We start from the raw sequence: 18322 nt of genomic DNA on the forward strand, positions 1-18322 counted from the left end.
CTCAGTAGAAGGCATCAAAGCACATATTGGCACCGCACTTAGGTATTGGCCTTGACGTCAAAGGGTAGCTAACAGCAGCTAGCTGCGTCAATACATTGATGGCTAATACATGCCAAGCTTCTCTTCTACTGAAGTTAAACAGCATAATCAACTATATTAACATTACAGAGTGAAGTCGGTCACATGACATTTAATAAAAACAAATTAGATTAGAATTACTCATTGCAGTTGAGACGTAGGCTCATTAATGGGACAGGCATGATCGTAGAGCCAGTGGTCATACAGTTTACAGTTTAGGCATTTAGCAGACGCTCTTAATCCAGAGCGATTTTACAGTAAGCAAGGACACAAGATAATACATTAATAATACACATAATACATCAAATGCATAAAAATAGTAATCTAATAATAAAGAAATGACATAACACATCAAATGCATACAAATAGTAATCTAATAATAAAGAAATACATAAGTAAACCTATAAGACAATAATAACTAATACATAAGTAAACCAAGAGCCTATCATCGGCCTATATTGAAACTATACACGCTATAGGATGCCAGGCCAACAATGACCTGGCATCAGTCTACATAACACGCTATCTGAGTTACATTTTAGCCTTTGCATAACCCTGTAAGGTGGTCAAGGCTAGGGCAAGTGCTACGTACGGGCTGAGGTGGAGTCTGAAGAGGTGAGTCTACAGATTACGGCAGAAGATTGGGAGTGAGTCTGCATGTCGTCACCTTACTAAACTAATGGCCTAAGTCATTTTTTGAGGAAAATGATATTTTTGCCTAAGTCAGGTCCTCATGACACTGGCCACCTCTGGTAAAATGGCCCATCTCCTAATTGAAAAGGATCATGCTGTTCACTCCCCTTTTAGTATAATGGCCTAACTCCTTAGTGTGACTTAGGCCAAAATAGGCCTTTTGTTTGGCCTAAGTCACATGTTTTTGTGACTTAAGCCAAATTATTTACTGATTTAGGCCATTTTGTAATTTGTTTTGCTTTTTATTTTGGCCTAAGTCAGATTTAATACTATTTAAACCTATTTCAATCTCTATGTTACATAACTGACAGACAGTGTTATTTCTATTTAAATAGTCATAATTTGTTATAAACATTTTTGGTGAAATGATTAAGAAATATCATATAGTTTTGTTCTGGATCAGTTTTTTATTTTTCCTGAAAAACTTTAAAAAATGACTTAGGCCATTAGTTTAATAAGGTGACGATGTTCTAATTGCAATGGGGAGTTCATTCCATAAACGTATAAAGCACTGTAAAATCCTGTTCATTTATCCATTTGTAAACCACACACATTTACACTCAAATGGACCACGATGATGGAAATAAGCTCTCAAGATTTGTATGTTTTATATTCTTTTGAAAGGTATGTACCTTCATGTTGTATGTGTCAACACAAACATCAATCAATCAATCAATCAAAAAACTCTTGGAGTACAGCAATAGGTCCGTTTGGACCTTTTGTGCACTCTAAAGGTCATGACACACCGGCGATTATGCGAATATACGCTAAATTCGGACTTCGCCCGAATAAATAAAAGACGCCTTTTTCGCTCCGCGAAACTGATGTGGAAGCTTGCATTGACTTTATAAGGGTTTTAAAAAAAAACGTATAATTCGCATGAAAAAATCGCCCCCGGTGTGTAAGGACCTTAAATAAGAGTTGACTTTATACTGCAGGGCTGCATACTGTAGGTTACACACAGATGATCATGGACATCAAGTTCCATGAAGGGATCCATAATCAGTGCTTCAGTACTATTGAATGCAATAATCCACTGCTGAACCCCTGATTTACTTGGACGGGTCAAATTAAATACTGCCTTTTTTTTAATGATAGAACACATTTCAAAGCCTATAGTTATAAAGGCAAATGTACAATATAAATGAGCAAGATCAATCAAACAGCGTTGTGATCAATAGCCTCAACGGTGACATGTATAGACATGAGGACCATGTTTTATCACGCATAAGAGTTCCTGTATGAGCTGATAGTACGGTCCAATATGCACCCGACAGGAAGATGTGTGCGTAACGCCAGAGACTCCAGCACGGGTCACTCGCGTGGCAAGCCAACATCTTATCCACTAGCGTAAAGGGGAATTCCTCGTTGGCCAGGGAAGATATTATGCGTTTGGTCATCAGGCAGATCGAGCCTCTGAGTCACTGTACTGTATACACCATGCACTTGACCGACTTCAAGTGTGAAAGATAACCTTTGACCTGTGAGATCTACACCACCAGCACATGAACGCCTGTTAATCAGCCTGTGTCATTGTTTGTTTTATGTCATGGCAACGTATCACAATTATTAGTCCCACGTTTTTTTTTTCCGTGACGGCTAGCTGATCAGAAATTCTCACAGGAGACCTTTGAACATATACAGTACGTATATACCTGCTCTCATAAAAGGCTGTAGTCGTTTATGAGCGTCGTGCTTGGCACAGACACAAGTTCTGTCAGGGAACCAGTGTTGATTTTGACAGCAAATTTTGACTTAGTTTTAGTCATAGTCTTTTTTAATAAAATTCCATTTAGTTTTAGTCATATTTTACTCACCTGAAATCTTTTAGTTTTTGTCTATAGTCGACTAAATATCATAAGATTATAGTCGACTAAATATACAGTTGATTTAGTCGACTAGAATGTATTTTGGCGGTGCCTTGATGGCGTCGTAACGGCTGATTTTACGCTTGGTTGCATGCTGTAAATAGCCGATCTACAGTACAAGCTCACAACGCGTCCCTCACTAACATTTTAGCCTCGTTATTATTTGTTGACGAAATTGTCAATATATTTACAGTAGTCTCAGTTTTCGTCACCACAGCTTAGTTTTTATTTAGTTTTCGTCAGTGAAAAGCGGTAGTCGACGAAACATTCTTCGTCATAGTTTTAGTCGACGAAATCCACACCGCAGCGAACTCAGTGCAGTCGTTGGCGGCCATTACCGCTGTTTATGTACGGGGGTACAGGAGTCCCTATGGTTGGCTTTATCATCAGAGTACCTAAAAGCAGATCCAATTCATCGCCAAACCATAATAAATATATTGCTCATTTTATATTCAATACAAATATCTTATCCTTCATGAGTTGTCCTGACAGAAGTTGTTATTGTTGTTTTTGCCCTACCAAAAGGAGTAAAGGAGTAAAGCAGTGTAAAACCCTACTCAATTTTAAAACTGCCCTAAAGATACACCTTCAGGAGGCTGCAATTCAAAAATGGCCCCTGTCCAAGTCCTAACCTACCCCCCTACCCCCCACCCCTCTCTATTTCTTCTTTTGTACATATTTTTCACTCTTCATACCAGTAACCTGTAAACTGATTGTATGACATTCTGTATAGTAGCGTGTATATCTGTCTGTCTCTTATATGTCATCATGATTTGTGTGCATGGGGATCTCATCTTAAACAAGCTCAGTGCTTAATGAGTTTTCCAGTTTAGTAGATCTTGTATTGTGAATTTGTACTTCCATGTACTGTCATGTACTGTTCTCATGTCTTACTAAATAAAGTACATCAATCATGGTTGTTTCCAAACTATCATTTTTTTTCTATATTCTGATAGTAAGCAAGTAAGTAGGTTGGGGTGGTTTATTGTGGGTATTTGTAGAGAACTAAGGGTGTTACACCCCGGAGAGATGGATCGCTGAGGTTGAGCGCAACACCTAAGGTGAGTGCTCAACCCCCTGAGCTACTGGAGCCCTGCGGGTTCGATTCCCAGGCACTGCCAACTGAGCATGTGAGTAGCACAGCATGGGTAATTAAGTTGTGCGTTAACAGGGGTCTCCTCACCTTCTCTTCATTTCTTTAGTTAACGGGATACCAATCGATTGGATACCAATCGTATCCAATCAGGAGAGAGAACCCCCACAAAGATAATTATCAGCTTCAATCGCATAGTGTTCCAGTTCCACTCTTGTCCGCTATAATATTTTTTGTTTGTTTCAGCACTTCCAATTTCACTCGTTTATCCTATATGTGTGTACTGTATGAGTGCTCTCTTCTGATTGGATAAAATCGGTATCCTGACCTGAACATTTATTTTCTCTTTACTAAAGAGCTGGAGAGACGAAGGAGAGCCCTGTTACTGAACAAACACTCTATAGCAATGATTGATTGATTGAATTTTATTAAACTTTATGAAACTTTATTAGCATTTTGCAAAAAAATGCACAGGAAAGTACAGTTCAATTCAATACAAGGTCTGCTAAGAGGATGCTAAACCCAAGAAAGCACTATGGCTTGTTTCCATTGCGGTCCTTTCTCTTTGTACTCAATTAAAATTGCTATCAGAATATAGAGAACATACACACATGTGTGTATATATATAACTTACACTCACTTTAACTGATGACTGAGTTAGACTTCTTATCCGTCAACACGTTCAGCTTTTTTAAGACCACACATGACCAATAAAACACTCTCAGAACCATGACGTTTTAATTAATCTATAGCTCTGCCTGAGAGAGCGAGAGAGAGAGAGAGAGAGAGGGGAAGGGGGGAGGGAGGGGGGATTAATACTTGATTAGGGAGACATGCATAATCAAATCCAGAGCAGAGAATAGATCTCTTTGTGCTGATGTGGCACATTGGTGCCGGTGCGGACTGATGTGGCACAGCTGGAGACCCTGTGCCGGAGCGGCATGGTGTGGGTGAGGGGTGGGGGGGCGGGGTGCCTGAGGGGTCTTTCCCTGTGATATATTGTTGGCTCTGTGCCATTGGGGGGTGGGGGGGGAGATGTCGTTCCCAGACTAGTGTGCTAAAGTTCATGGTTACAGTCTGTCTGTCTGTCTGTCTGGCAGGCTGGTCGGTGGCATTACGAGTGTCCTTGAATGTACACACACATATGAGCATGTGCGTGTGTGTGTGTGTGTGTGTGTGTGTGTGTGTGTGTGTGTGTGTGTGTGTGTGTGTGCGCGCACCTGGCTGCAGGAAACATGAATACATGCATAATGTCCAGGCCAGGAGGGCGTGCCGTGCTTACAGTATATTCACTCGGTTCACAGGTTATGTATTTATCCAGTAATAATTAGCTTTTATTGTAAAAATAAGTATTTGTGGTGGTATTAGGGTGGGTGGGTGGGTGTGTGTGTGTGTGTGTGTGTGTGTGTGTGTGTGTGTGTGTGTGTGTGCGCGTGCGTGCGTGCGTGTGCGTGTGTGTGTCTGAAGTGGCTTAAAGTCTTAACTCCCAAGAGCGTACAAATGGAACTCTCTTATGAGTTATTATACTTATAAGACTAAGGATTTTATTGTGTGGTAAAAAAGGGAGTCTATTCCTAGAGAGACCCTCCTCTCTCTATGTGGTGTGATGAATGACATTTGTTATTTAACACATTTAACATAACTTTGAAATGAGTCTATATTTAATCATTTTATTTGGAGCTCGACCTTCGCCTTGAGACGTCTTATGAAATAATAATCAACCGCATGTGATTCATGCCCCCACGTGCCACCCCCCCTTAAACATAAATGTTTTATGATTTATTAAAGAGGAAAGGTGATGATGGTGGTTTTGACTATTAGCTCATACATACTTAGCTTTGCTTTTAAACTATGTGAATGAATGAGTTTCAGATGTTTTAGAACTCCTATTAAAAAGGCCCGTCTGTCTGTCTGTCTGTCTGTCTGTTTTTCATAAATTAACGCCCTACTTGATCATACTACAGCGTCACACAAACGTAGCAGATCTGCAAGCTCGTTTTGAGCTTGTAGATCCGCTACTTTGCCATTTTTGAATTTGAACCCTGAAAAGTAACAGTTTTGGACCCAGTGATAAGGATGTCATCATCACTGGGAATTACAATAATAAGAAGTAACCACATGGACCCGTAAAATTAACACTGAAGATTTTTTACTGAGCAACTAACTAACCCAGGAGGTTCACAAACAAGGGGATGGATGCACATTTGCCGCATATTTCACAACTTTACGCATATTTCGCAACAACAACACAACACTGCCTCATCAGAGTTGGTATGGTGACTTTATACATTGTCAGATACTTGAACGTGTCCTTATATTGTCATCACTTTACCCAAATACATTATATTATCATCACTTTACCCACATACAGCTCAAGTGGAGTTAGGAGGTTTTTGACCCTTAATGTGGAGATAGTTGTTTTGTCCATCATTGATTAGAATGACCAAGTCAGACGGAGAAAAAAAAAACCTAAGTTGGAGTTAGGCGGTTTGACAGACGTAAAAATAGCACTGATTTATTAAAGAAAATAAAAAAGTTGAAACGTTGAGATAGGAGGTTTGCATCCGACAGCAGAGAGATAAAAGTGGGGGGGGTCCTTGAAGCAAAAAATGGTTGAGAATCACTGCATATAGGGGTGGGTGGTATTTATTCCATGCAGGTCTTTCAACAATGATTTGACTTCATAGATACTGAAAAGAGAACAGCTGCCTCTGTAAACAAGTTGAGGGGGGGGGGGGGGGGGCTAATTTAATTAAACTAATTAACATTCTAATGTTCAGGACAACAACATGTTCTTTGATAGGAGGCGCTCAACAAGAACCACGTCCTTCCCTTTAGTGTTAATTTAATCTAATCTAAATTAGTTTGTATCCATTTGTTACTCTGGGAGTTACAAATGGATTCAACACAGAGGGGTTTAGTGTGTAAATGCCAATTGGCAACAATTAAGACGACTGTCGCCTTGCCTGGCCTCAGATCAATTAATTTATACATTAATAAGCTATATTCTGCACTAAGATGTCATGTTTGGTGGCTGACCAATAAGGAGCCAGCTTCAGATTTTTACATTGACTCCAATACGGAAGAGACAGTTCATATGAATGAATTGAATGGCCTGTACTTTCGCTGTTTTACCCCTGCTGGTGTCAGAAATAATTTAGTTGGGGTTTTTGACAAACTTTAGACTAGATTTTCTTACCTTAATAAACATTGTCATAAATACTACATGCTTCCAGTCGCTAGTTTAAAGTCTCCTTTCAATCATCATGATATGCGTTTTGCTAAATTATGGTCCCATTTATTCTAAAATTGACGATAAAGTAGGCTATTCTCTAAGAGGGGCGGGATGATTTGATTGATAAGCTACACAACCAATAGCATTCATTCCCCGCCCCCCCCGCTCTTGATTGACAAGCAACCCAACCAATAGCATTCTTTGGGGATTGTTTTCCGGTTCCTGTTCCCGACGTGCTTTTGGGCTTATATTAGAGGTGGCGGATTTCAAATTCCTGAACCATCGGCTTCATTTTCGGTCTATATAGAAACCAGCGGTCTGGCTTTGTCCGTCTCTTTTATACAGTCTATGTGGCTGACACATGTGGTGCAGTACCTTTGTTTAGCACATGGCAATAATGTCTTAATTGAACAATGGCTCCTCATTCAATAGACAGTTTAAAAATGGGAAACAGGGCCTGGACGGCTGGCGTAGCGGTCCAGGCGCCTAGGCTCAGTGTAGCCTGACAGCACGACGTGGGTTCGAGTCCCAAGCCCGACGGCCTTAAGCAGCATGTCACCCCATTTCCTGTCAGCCTATACTGTCCTATCAACAAAGAAAAGGAGAACTGTGCATTTCTATAGCACCTTACAGAGTGTCTTAAATGGTAAAAATGGTAAATGGTGCATTTATATAGCGCTTTTATCCAAAGCGCTTTACATAGATTGTGCATTACATTCACACACAATCATACACCGATGGTGGAGGAAACCATGCAAGGCACCAACCTGCTCATCGGGAGCAATTAGGGGTTCAGCGTCTTGCTCAAGGACACTTCGGCACTAACTCTGGGGGAGCGCCCCAGCCCGGGATCGAACTGGTTCACTCTACCCGGCCACTCTACCCCTGAGGCACTGCCGCCGTCTTACAGTGTATTCACCCATTCACACACCGATAGTAAGCGGAGGAAATTCTTTGTGTCATCACTTCATATTTCACTTGTTTAATCTGTATCCTGCATGAGTTCTCTATCCTGATTGGATAAAATTGGTATCCTGACCTGAAAATACATTTACTGTTTATGAAAAAGCTGGAGAGACATGGAGACTCCTGTTACTGAACACTGAACTCCATAGCAATACTACTATACTATCAGCATATAGAGCTATTTAACACGTATTTTAGCAAAACATATCACTTAGTGTACCTCTAATGATTGAGCTTTAAACATTTTTGGGGATTAATCTACAGTAGGCCTATTAATCTACAGTAAAGACATTACTTTAATCATTTCATAATGTATTTGCGTTTGCAACAAGGATATAAGAAGGATTCATAGATAAAGTTGTAAAGGATTTTGCAACAAAATGTACTTGAACAAAAAAAAACTTGAACGTACAACACTTTGATCAATCAAACTTTAAGCTGATAAGTGACTTTCTTTTCCTTCATGCATCCTGCATAATGTAGCCAATTATATAAACAGTTTCCCATTGACGTCATAGTCAGTCCTGGACTTAGAAGAATTAGTGTAACTACGTTGTATTAATTGCAGGAAAATTGCTAAACTATTGAGCATTTTTTTTTACCAATAAGCTGATGATGGGGGAGGAAGGTCATGTGTCTGTGGGTCTGTGCACTGCAAACACTGAGCGTTGAGCAAACAGTGGCTGTGGAGAGGCTGAGCAAACACAGTGAGGTGATGTCCTACGTGTGTCTGGATGTGTCTATCAAACGTCCAGAGATGGAATTTAACCCATTCCATCCGGCAAACGCATCTGTGTCATGTTAGATTTGAGCTAAAACCATAATTTTATACTTTTGGCTATTCAAAAATGGCAGATCTACAAGCTCATATAGCGCCGCGCTATGAGCTTGTAGATCTGATTTTTTAAATTATTATTATTATTTTTTTTGCAATTTTCTTTCAAGCATCTTTAACGCAAATCTCCCTGGAACTAAATATTTTCAGATGGGGGTCTGCGGCCAAATACATTTTTGGGGTCCTTGACATTAAAAAGTTTGAGCACCACTGATATTTAGCAACATACAAACACGTTTTTACAAAAAAACTGTTAGGATTTAGAGGACATTTGTAGAATCCCCCAGAAGCACACATTTTCACGATTTGTCTAAAATAGCAGATCTACAAGCTCATAGCGCGGCACTCGGTGCCGCGCTATGAGCTTGTAGATCTGCTATTTTCGATTAGTCAAAGAAATCTAAAATGACACAGATGCCTTCCCGGTCTTAATGGGTTAACCCCTGCACGCCCATGGGTCTCATAGTGAATAACTACAGAGTACAATTTGCATTTTTTTTTGCAGATGCTCTTAAATCCAGAGTGACTTAAAATTGTACAGATTATAGACATGAACTCTAGAACACTTCTCAAACTTTTTCACGTCAAGGACCCCCAACTTGACACTTATTAGCCCGCGGACCCCCATTTGAAAATGTATGCCAGGGACCCCCATAAGAGAAGATTTTTTACGGCTCTACCAGTGATTCTCAACCATTTTAATTTCAAGGACCCACACTTATGACATGCATTAGGCTACGGACCCCCATTTAATGGCATTTCTATCTCTGGGACGCCAATTTCTATTGTAAAAGCAATGTTAATTTAACTCTGTTATGTTAGGGTCCATTTGGTTCCATTTGTACACTCGCAAGAGTTACAGAGCCAAAAGGGTCCATTTTGTTCATAACTATCCATCATTTAGCTGGGGACCCCCTGGAACTCCCTCAAGGACCCTACTTTGAGAACCGATGCTCTGGTCAACACTATGAATTGAGCACAAACAACCCCAATGGAAACAAGCCAATGGAAACAAGCCAATGGCTTTCTTGGGTTTTTAAATTCCTTTTAGCTGACCTTGTATTGAACTGTACTTTCAAACTTCTAATAAAGTATTCAATCAATCAAACAAACCACATGCAGGGTAAATGGTCAAGCAAACAGGCAAACCAGGATTCCAGGTAAACATCAAATCCTACAGCGTCTCTCTAAACCATTGGTTCTCAAAGTGGGGTCCGGGGACCCCCAGGGGTACTTGAGGGGGTTCCAGGGGGTCCCCAGCTAAATGATGAACAGGAACCAAATGGATCCTTATGGTTCTGTAACTCTGAGAGTGTACAAATGGAACCAAATGGACCCTAACGGGTCCATTTGGTTCCATTTGTACACTCTCAGAGTTAAATTATCATTGGTTTTACAATGTGAATTGGGGTCCCAGAGGTATAAATGCCATTCAATGGGGGTCCCTAGCCTAATGCATGTCAAACTGGGGGTCCTTGAAATTAAAAAGGTTGAGAATCACTGCTAGAGAGCCGTATAAACCTTCTCTTATGGGGGTCCCTGGCTTATCTTTTCAAATGGGGGTCCGCGGGGTAATAAGTGTCAATTTGGGGGTCCTTGACATGAAAAAGTTTGAGAACCACTGCTCTAAACAACATCTATCTGCTTAGATATATCAAGCTGTCTAAATAACATTCATGGCATTTGTGGACAAGCAAACAATATGTCTGTCTGAATAACATACACAATGAGCATAACATAACCAACATAGCCTATATACATCTACAAAGTGTAACTGAGCGTCTACAGCAGTGGGTTTCAACCTTTTTCATACCAAGCCGGTCCATTATTTATTCAGCATTTTTTGAGCCACGGAACCACCGTTTGATGAGATTTAGCCTCTCAGACGCAAAATTTAGAATATTTTGTTTTTTTTGTCCACAATTCCATGCTGTATTGAGCATCGCAGTTCCGCCACTTCCTGGTGCCAGAAGTAAATACTCGATGCATTTTTCCCATTGACTTTTCCAAAAATATTTATATCAATCAATTTAAGCCTAGAATCAAGCTATCCAGGATAGCGGTGAATCATGACCATAAAACCTTTTTTTCTGTGATTTCTTTTTATTTTATATTTAATGATATGATAAACTATATTTAATAAATACCCTTTGTTTTGCCGTTTTCAAAAAAGTTTTTTCACAGAATCAAACGTTTTATGGTCATGATTCACCGCTATCCTGGATAGCTTGATTCTAGGCTTAAATTAATTTATATAAATATTTTTGTAAAAGTCAATGGGAAAAATGCATTGAGTATTTACTTCCAGCACCAGGAAGTGGGCGGGAACTGCGACGCTCTATTGATGTTGGTACCATAGGAGAGATAACAGGCAAACGTTGATCAAAATTTAAAAAAATCACACCCAGTGTGAAGTGAGCGGTGTTATTTAGAAACAACAGTGGTCATCACAGTGATGGAAGCTCACTTTAAAAAAAAAAGAAGGATTTTTTGAAGTGCGTGGTGATATTTATAGGTTATTATTTCATCATGCGTCTCGCTAGCCAATCCCGGTACGGCAAAAAGGGTGTGAATAGAGTCAGCCAATCACAGTACAGGGAAAGACGAATTCCCAACCCCACTTATAGGAGCGGCTACACCGCTCAAAAAGTCTACATCCTCTAATTGTGTTAGACTTCTTGTAAATTAAGTAATGCAGAATGTTTAACAATGATTGAACTCTTAGAGAGTGTAAAATGAAACCCCGGTCCAGTTGGTTACCAACTCTGCATCATTTCACTGGAAATCCACTGGTGGTCCCCGGACCACTGGTTGAGAACCACTGATTCTACAGTATCAAAAACAGACGAAAAGGGAGAACAGGAATGAGGAGCGCTGGGGGGGGGAGGGGGGTTAGGCCAGGGGTGATGCAACTTTGATGATGGAGAGGGCCACTATATTTCCACACTCACTCCAGAGGGCCACGTTGCATATACTGTCGGGCCATTCTATGTCACACAAAAGTAGCAAAAAATAGCAGATCTACAAGCTCAAAACGCGTCGCAGTAGATCTGCTATTTTTGCTATTTTTGAATTAGAATTAGGATTTTCTTTTGCCATTTTTGAATTGGAATCCTGAAAAGTAACATTTTTATTTAATTTCAAATGTATTTAGTTATACTTATTTGACTTTATGAACTTAAATACAAATACATTGGACATAAAAAAAGACAATAGAAATAAAGCTACTAATATAGACTATAGTCTATAGTAATTAAAGCCGGTAAAGTTTGGAATTGTAACAGCTGAAATCAATGATATTCCGATATTGACCTGTGGGCCGCATTAAGTGAAGGTGGGGGCCGCATGTGGCCCCCCCGGGCCGCTCGTTGCCCATGTATGGGTTAGGCTGAAGAGGTGAATTGGATCGAGGGGCAAGGTCAGAGGTCACTCCTCAGCTTGGGGGGCCAGGAGGGAGAAGAGTCTAGGATGCTTTGAGGTGTTATTGGTCAGAGTGAGTACAAAGGAACCCCAATGGAAACAAGCCATAGGCTTTCCTGGGTTTAAAATCCTCTTAAAAGACCTGGTATTGAACTGTACTTTCCTGTGTGTTTTTTTTGTTGCAAACTGCTAATAAAGTATTCAATCAATCAATCAAGTGTCATAGAGCAGTGGTTCTCAAACTTTTTCATGTCAAGGACCCCCTAATTGACACTTATTACCCCGCGGACGCCCATTTGAAAAAATAAGCCAGGGACCCCAATAAGAGAAGGTTTTTACGGCTCTCTAGCAGTGATTCTCAACCATTTTAATTTCAAGGACCCCCAGTTTGACATGCATTAGGCTACGGACCCCCATTTAATGGCATTTATACCTCTGGGACCCCAATTCACATTGTAAAACCAATGTCAATTTAACTCTGAGAGTGTACAAATGGAACCAAATGGACCCTAACGGGTCCATTTGGTTCCATTTGTACACTCTCAGAGTTACAGACCCATAAGGGTCCATTTGGTTCCTGTCCATCATTTAGCTGGGGACCCCCTGGAACCCCCTCAAGTACATCTGGGGGTCCCCGGACCCCACTTTGAGAACCAATGTCATAGAGGGAAGGTAGGGACAGAGGGACCAGTTAGCTGGTCAGGAAGAGGGCTGTTAGAGGTGGATCATATATCCTGAAGGCGAGAGGTTTGCCTCTTGCCTGGTGATTGTCTCGTATAGTAGGTCATCGCCGGTGTTTTGCATTGATGTGCATTGTGTGCCTGGATGAAAGGGTTTGAGTGAGCAATGCATGCTGCTGGCAGGCCGGTGAGCAGGGAGTTGTAGTAGTTCAAGCCTGGAGACGCATGTGACTGAGGGCCTGCTGGATAAAGAGCTGGACAGACTCTTTGGTGAGAGGAAGGGTCTGGTGCTCTGGATGTTGCACAGTGTTGTACAAGAACCAACCAGGAGATATGGTCACATAATCCCTGTTCTTGCCTCATTGCACTGGCTACCAGTGGCGTTCAGCGTTTAAGACCTGGAACTGTGTCATTTTTAGATTTGAGCTAAAAAGCATTATTTTACACTTTTGGCTATTCAAAAATAGCAGATCTACAAGCTCATAGCGCGGCACCGAGTGCCGCACTATGAACGTGTAGATCTGCTATTTTTGAAAAATCGTAAAAATGTGTGCAAATCTTTGAATATATATATTTTTAAAGCGAAAGATTTTAACTCAAATCTTTGCTTCTGGGGGGTCCCTGGAACAAAATATTTTGATGACTAAATACATATAATTTTGGGGGTCCTTGACATGAAAAAGATTGAGCACCACTGATATAGAAACATACATTTTTCAGAAAACTGTTGAGATTTAGGAGACATGTAGAACCCGGCTTCAGGTCTCAATGGGTTAAAAACTCATTACTACAGATTGGCTTTTAGCTAGAAGGATTGGTCAGCTAGGTTTCTGCTTTCACTCTTATTTTTGGTCTTATGTTGACAATTTCGTAAAAAAATAAAAACTAGACTAAAATGTTAGTGAGGGATCTAGTGGAGCAGAGATCCAGTAGAACTAAAAGACAAGTCATTTCATGTTTGGTTTGCGCTCGGGCGTTGTGCTCTGAAAATAGCAGATCTACAAGCTCACTAGATATGCTATTTTCAGCATGAAACCAAGTGCAAAATCAGCCATTACGAAGCCATCAAGGCCCGCCAAAATACATTTTAGTCGACTAAATCAACAGTAGATTTAGTCGACTAAAACTAGACAAAGACAAAAACATTTCAGATGACTAAAATATGACTGAAACTAAATGGAATTTTATTCAAAAGACTAAGAAAAGAATTTGCTGTCAAAAACAACACATTAAATGATTGAACGTGTGCATTGAGGGACAAGCTGACAGTCCAGGTCAGGACCATTCCTCACCAGGTGTTTGGACAGTTGGGACAGAAGCCAACCAGGGTGGTGTCGTTTGTCGATGTCGAAGTGGAAAGATCCTGCAGCCAGGGAGGGGGCAAGGAGCCAGGGGGCAAGACTGACAGAGTGACATGTACTTTGGAACGGTCGTTGATAGGGAGCCAAGACCGATGGACGTGGCATTCACAGAACAGAACCACTGTCTCAGTTTTAGGAAGAGCCGTGTATGATCTCAGTTCACAGTTGGCTCCTGTTGCAGAATCAATTCCAGGAGAGATGTGTATCAGTGCTGACCCAAAAATGGCGGATTTATACCACATGTTGCAGTGGTGGAAAAAGTACTCAAATTCTTTACCTAAGTAAAAGTATTAATACTTGCAATATAAAAATACTCTGTTACAAGTAAAAGTCCAGAATAAAAAAATTGCTTGAGTAAATGTACAGAAGTATTGGCATCAAAATGTACTTAAAGTACCAAAAGTAAAAGTACTAAATATTTGAAAATAGCAGATCTACAAGCTCACAACGCGTCGCGATGCGACGTGTAAAATAATGCTTTTTAGCTCAATTCTAAAAATGACACAGTTCCAGGTCTTAATGGGTTAAACATCTAAAGCCTGTACTGTAGCACACAGCTCTAATGATGCCGTCTCTAAACACGACATTATGCCACAGAGCGCCTCATTATGTGTTTGACGTGATAATGCAGTGGTCCTAAAAGTGGGGTCACAATGTGTCGCCATGCGTTGTGAGCTTGTACATCTGCTTTTTTCAAAACATCTTGAATTTCTTTTTTTTACAAATTTGAAATATCACAAATCTTGAATACCACAAATCTTGTGCCTGGGCAAAATCTTTTCAGATGGGTGTCCGTGACCAAATGCATATTAATTTGGCATGAAAACGTTTGAGAACCACTGTGATAATACTGTTGATGTAGACTCATGAGCAGCCCAGCCCAGGGTGAGACTGTTGAGTGTCAGGTACTTAACCCATTAAGACCTGGAACTGTGTCATTTTTAGATTTGAGCAAAAAAAGCATTATTTTACACTTAAGGCTATTCAAAAATAGCAGATATACAAGCTACGAGCTTGTAGATCTGCTATTTTTGAAAAATCGTGAAAATGTGTGCAAATCGCTGAATATATATATATATTTTTAAGCGAACATTTTTAACTCAAATCTTTGCTTCTGGGGGGGGGGGTCCCTGGAACAAAATATTTTGATGGGGGTCCGCGGCCAAATACATATCATTTTGGGGGTCCTTGACATGAAAAAGTTTGAGCACCACTGATATTGAAACATGTTTTTCAGAAAACTGTTGAGTGTCAGGTACTTAAGACACAAGGCAGGCAGGCAGGGGATGGGGTTGGGTCGCTCTGCCAGGGGTTTTGTGCCCCCCCCCGGAGCTTGGTGCCCCCCAGGCTGCACCCCCATGAGCCTGAGTGTTAATCCGGCCCGGGAATGTGCTGCTTAGCTCGTCAAAGCTTTAACTCATTGATCATTTAGTAGCTATTAAGGTGAAACCATTGTCATGACTTCATGCTGGTCCAATTCCATCATCCTACTCTTCCCGCTAAACATCCCCCACTGACAGGTGCCCCCCCCCATCCCATAGGAGTAGGTGCAGTGACAAGGATTACCCTCCCCTCCCCCCTTCTCCCATCCCCGAACATGGCCAAGTGTGTTCCTATAGACCATTGGTTCTCAAAGTGGGGTCCGGGGACCCCCAGGGGTCCTTGAGGGAGTTCCAGGGGGTCCCCAGCTAAATGATAGATTAGGCACCAAATGGACCCTTATGGGTCTGTAACTCTGAGAGTGTACAAATGGAACCAAATGGACCCTAACGGGTCCATTTGGTTCCATTTGTACACTCTCAAGAGTTAAATTGACATAGATTTTACAATATAAATTGTGGTCCAAGTGATAGAAATGCCATTAAATGGGGGCCTGCACCTAATGCATGTCAAACTGGGGGTCCTTGAAATTAAAATGGTTGAGAATCACTGCTAGAGCCGTAAACAATCTTCTCTTATGGGGGGTCCCTGGCATATCTTTTGAAATGGGGGTCCGCGGGCTAATAAGTGTCAATTTGGGGCCATTTTGGGGGTCCTTGACATGAAAAAGTTTGAGAACCACTGCTATAGACACTCTGCAAGCCGGATGAACAGCAGCGGATTCGAACCCTTTGTGACTCTGTGATGGTGGGCAGGTACTTCACCCCTGCGCCACTCGAGCCGAGCGCCCAAAACGTTATTGTGATGTTGGTGTTCTCACGTTCTCGTATCATAATTTAGGTGAATTGTGTCATCATACAAAAGTACGTTCTATATGTATGTGACTGAGAGGGGGGGGGGTTGGCAAGCTAATGGCACAATGAACCTAAATGGCTAAATCCTATAGAGCATCGCAGTTGCGCCACTTCCTGGTGCCGGAAGTAAATACTCGATGTATTTTTCCCATTGACTTTTCCAAAAATATTTATATCAATCAATTTAAGCCTAGAATCAAGCTATCCAGGATAGCGGTGAATCATGACCATAAAACCTTTTTTTCTGTGATTTTTTTAAATTTTATATTTAATGATATGATATACTATGTTTAATAAATACCCTTTGTTTTGCTGTTTTCAAAAAAGTTTTTTCACAGAATCAAACGTTTTATGTTCATGATTCACCGCTATCCTGGATAGCTTGATTCTAGGCTTAAATTAATTTATATAAATATTTTTGTAAAAGTCAATGGGAAAAATGCATTGAGTATTTACTTCCGGCACCAGGAAGTGGGCGGGAACTGCGATGCTCTATAGTGAGAACACCAAGATCAGAATAGCATTTTGATGAGTTGTGTGATTTCTTTTAGTGTTTAAAATACGTATCATTTTGAGGGTCCTTTGACATGGAAAAAGTTTGAGAACCACTGATATTATAGCAACATAAGTTTAAAAAAAATGTTTAGGATTTATAGAATCCCCAGAAGCAAAGATTTGAGTTACAAAAGTTCGCTTAAAAAAAAAAATCTATATATCTATATATTCAAAGACATTTTCTAGATTTAAAAAATAGCAGATCTACAAACTATGAGCTTGTATTTTTTTTAGCTTGTATTTTTTTGAATAGCCCAAAGAAATCTACAAAATGACACAGAAGCGTTCCCGTTCTTAATGGCTTAAGGCAGTCACATTATGAAGTTAAATCGGTCCAAAAAGGGAGGAAGAGGAACCGCCTAAATTGTGGCACGATTATCTCAAATAAGAAAGGCTCAATGTTAGGCTGTATAAGGACACGGTCGGGACAAAGTCCTCACATAAACATATGCATTATAATTGTGTTATCTCTGCCTAGATTAACTAGTTAATGACTGCATGAATGCACTGCATTTAGCACAAGCGTTTTCCATGCAGCACACGTGCATTTCCATTACTGAAGCAGCATGTGCCGTCTTGTTCTTAATTACTTATAAACCCTCTTAATCCAGGGGTCTTCAACAGGGGGTCCGGGACCCCCTAGGGTGTCCTCAGAGGGGGGGGCCGCCAAATCTTTGTAGGAACTTTTTCTCTCTCTCTCACACACACACACACACACACACACACACACACACACACACACACACACACACACACACTTTATATTAGTAGCTACCCTCATCTTGTTTTAACATTAACCACTTCAACAAGCCGAAAAATTGCAGATCTACAAGCTTGTTGATCTGCTATTTCCGTCAAAGAGGTTTGTCGTAGAGGGGAAAAAGAGCAGAAGTAAAGAGTGAACGGTGAAGTTTACTTTAAGTATTGACGGTTTTAGTGGTTAAATGTCTGAAAATACACATCAACATACATATTAAAAACATTCATTGGCACAACACTGGTGATAGTTGCTGTCAAACAAGTCTATGAAGCTGTCTATGAAATCTATGAAAAAGTTTAATCTGCAACACAATTTTATACATGTAGTGGAGGGGTCCCTGCTTCATGCCTCTCTCTCTCTGCTAAGGGGTCCATGGGCTGAAAAACGTTGAAGACCCCCGAATCTTTGTAAGAACAGACCTGAGTTGCAACTCATGGATTAAAGCAACATTTTAACTCACGACTGAAAACCTAATGTGCGATTTGTGAAACAGTGTGAAAGGATCCCCCCCCCCCCACACACACACACACACACACACACACAC

This window comes from Gymnoscopelus microlampas (genome assembly GCF_963454915.1).
Source record: "Gymnoscopelus microlampas genome assembly, chromosome: 7".
Classification (NCBI taxonomy): domain Eukaryota; kingdom Metazoa; phylum Chordata; class Actinopteri; order Myctophiformes; family Myctophidae; genus Gymnoscopelus; species Gymnoscopelus microlampas.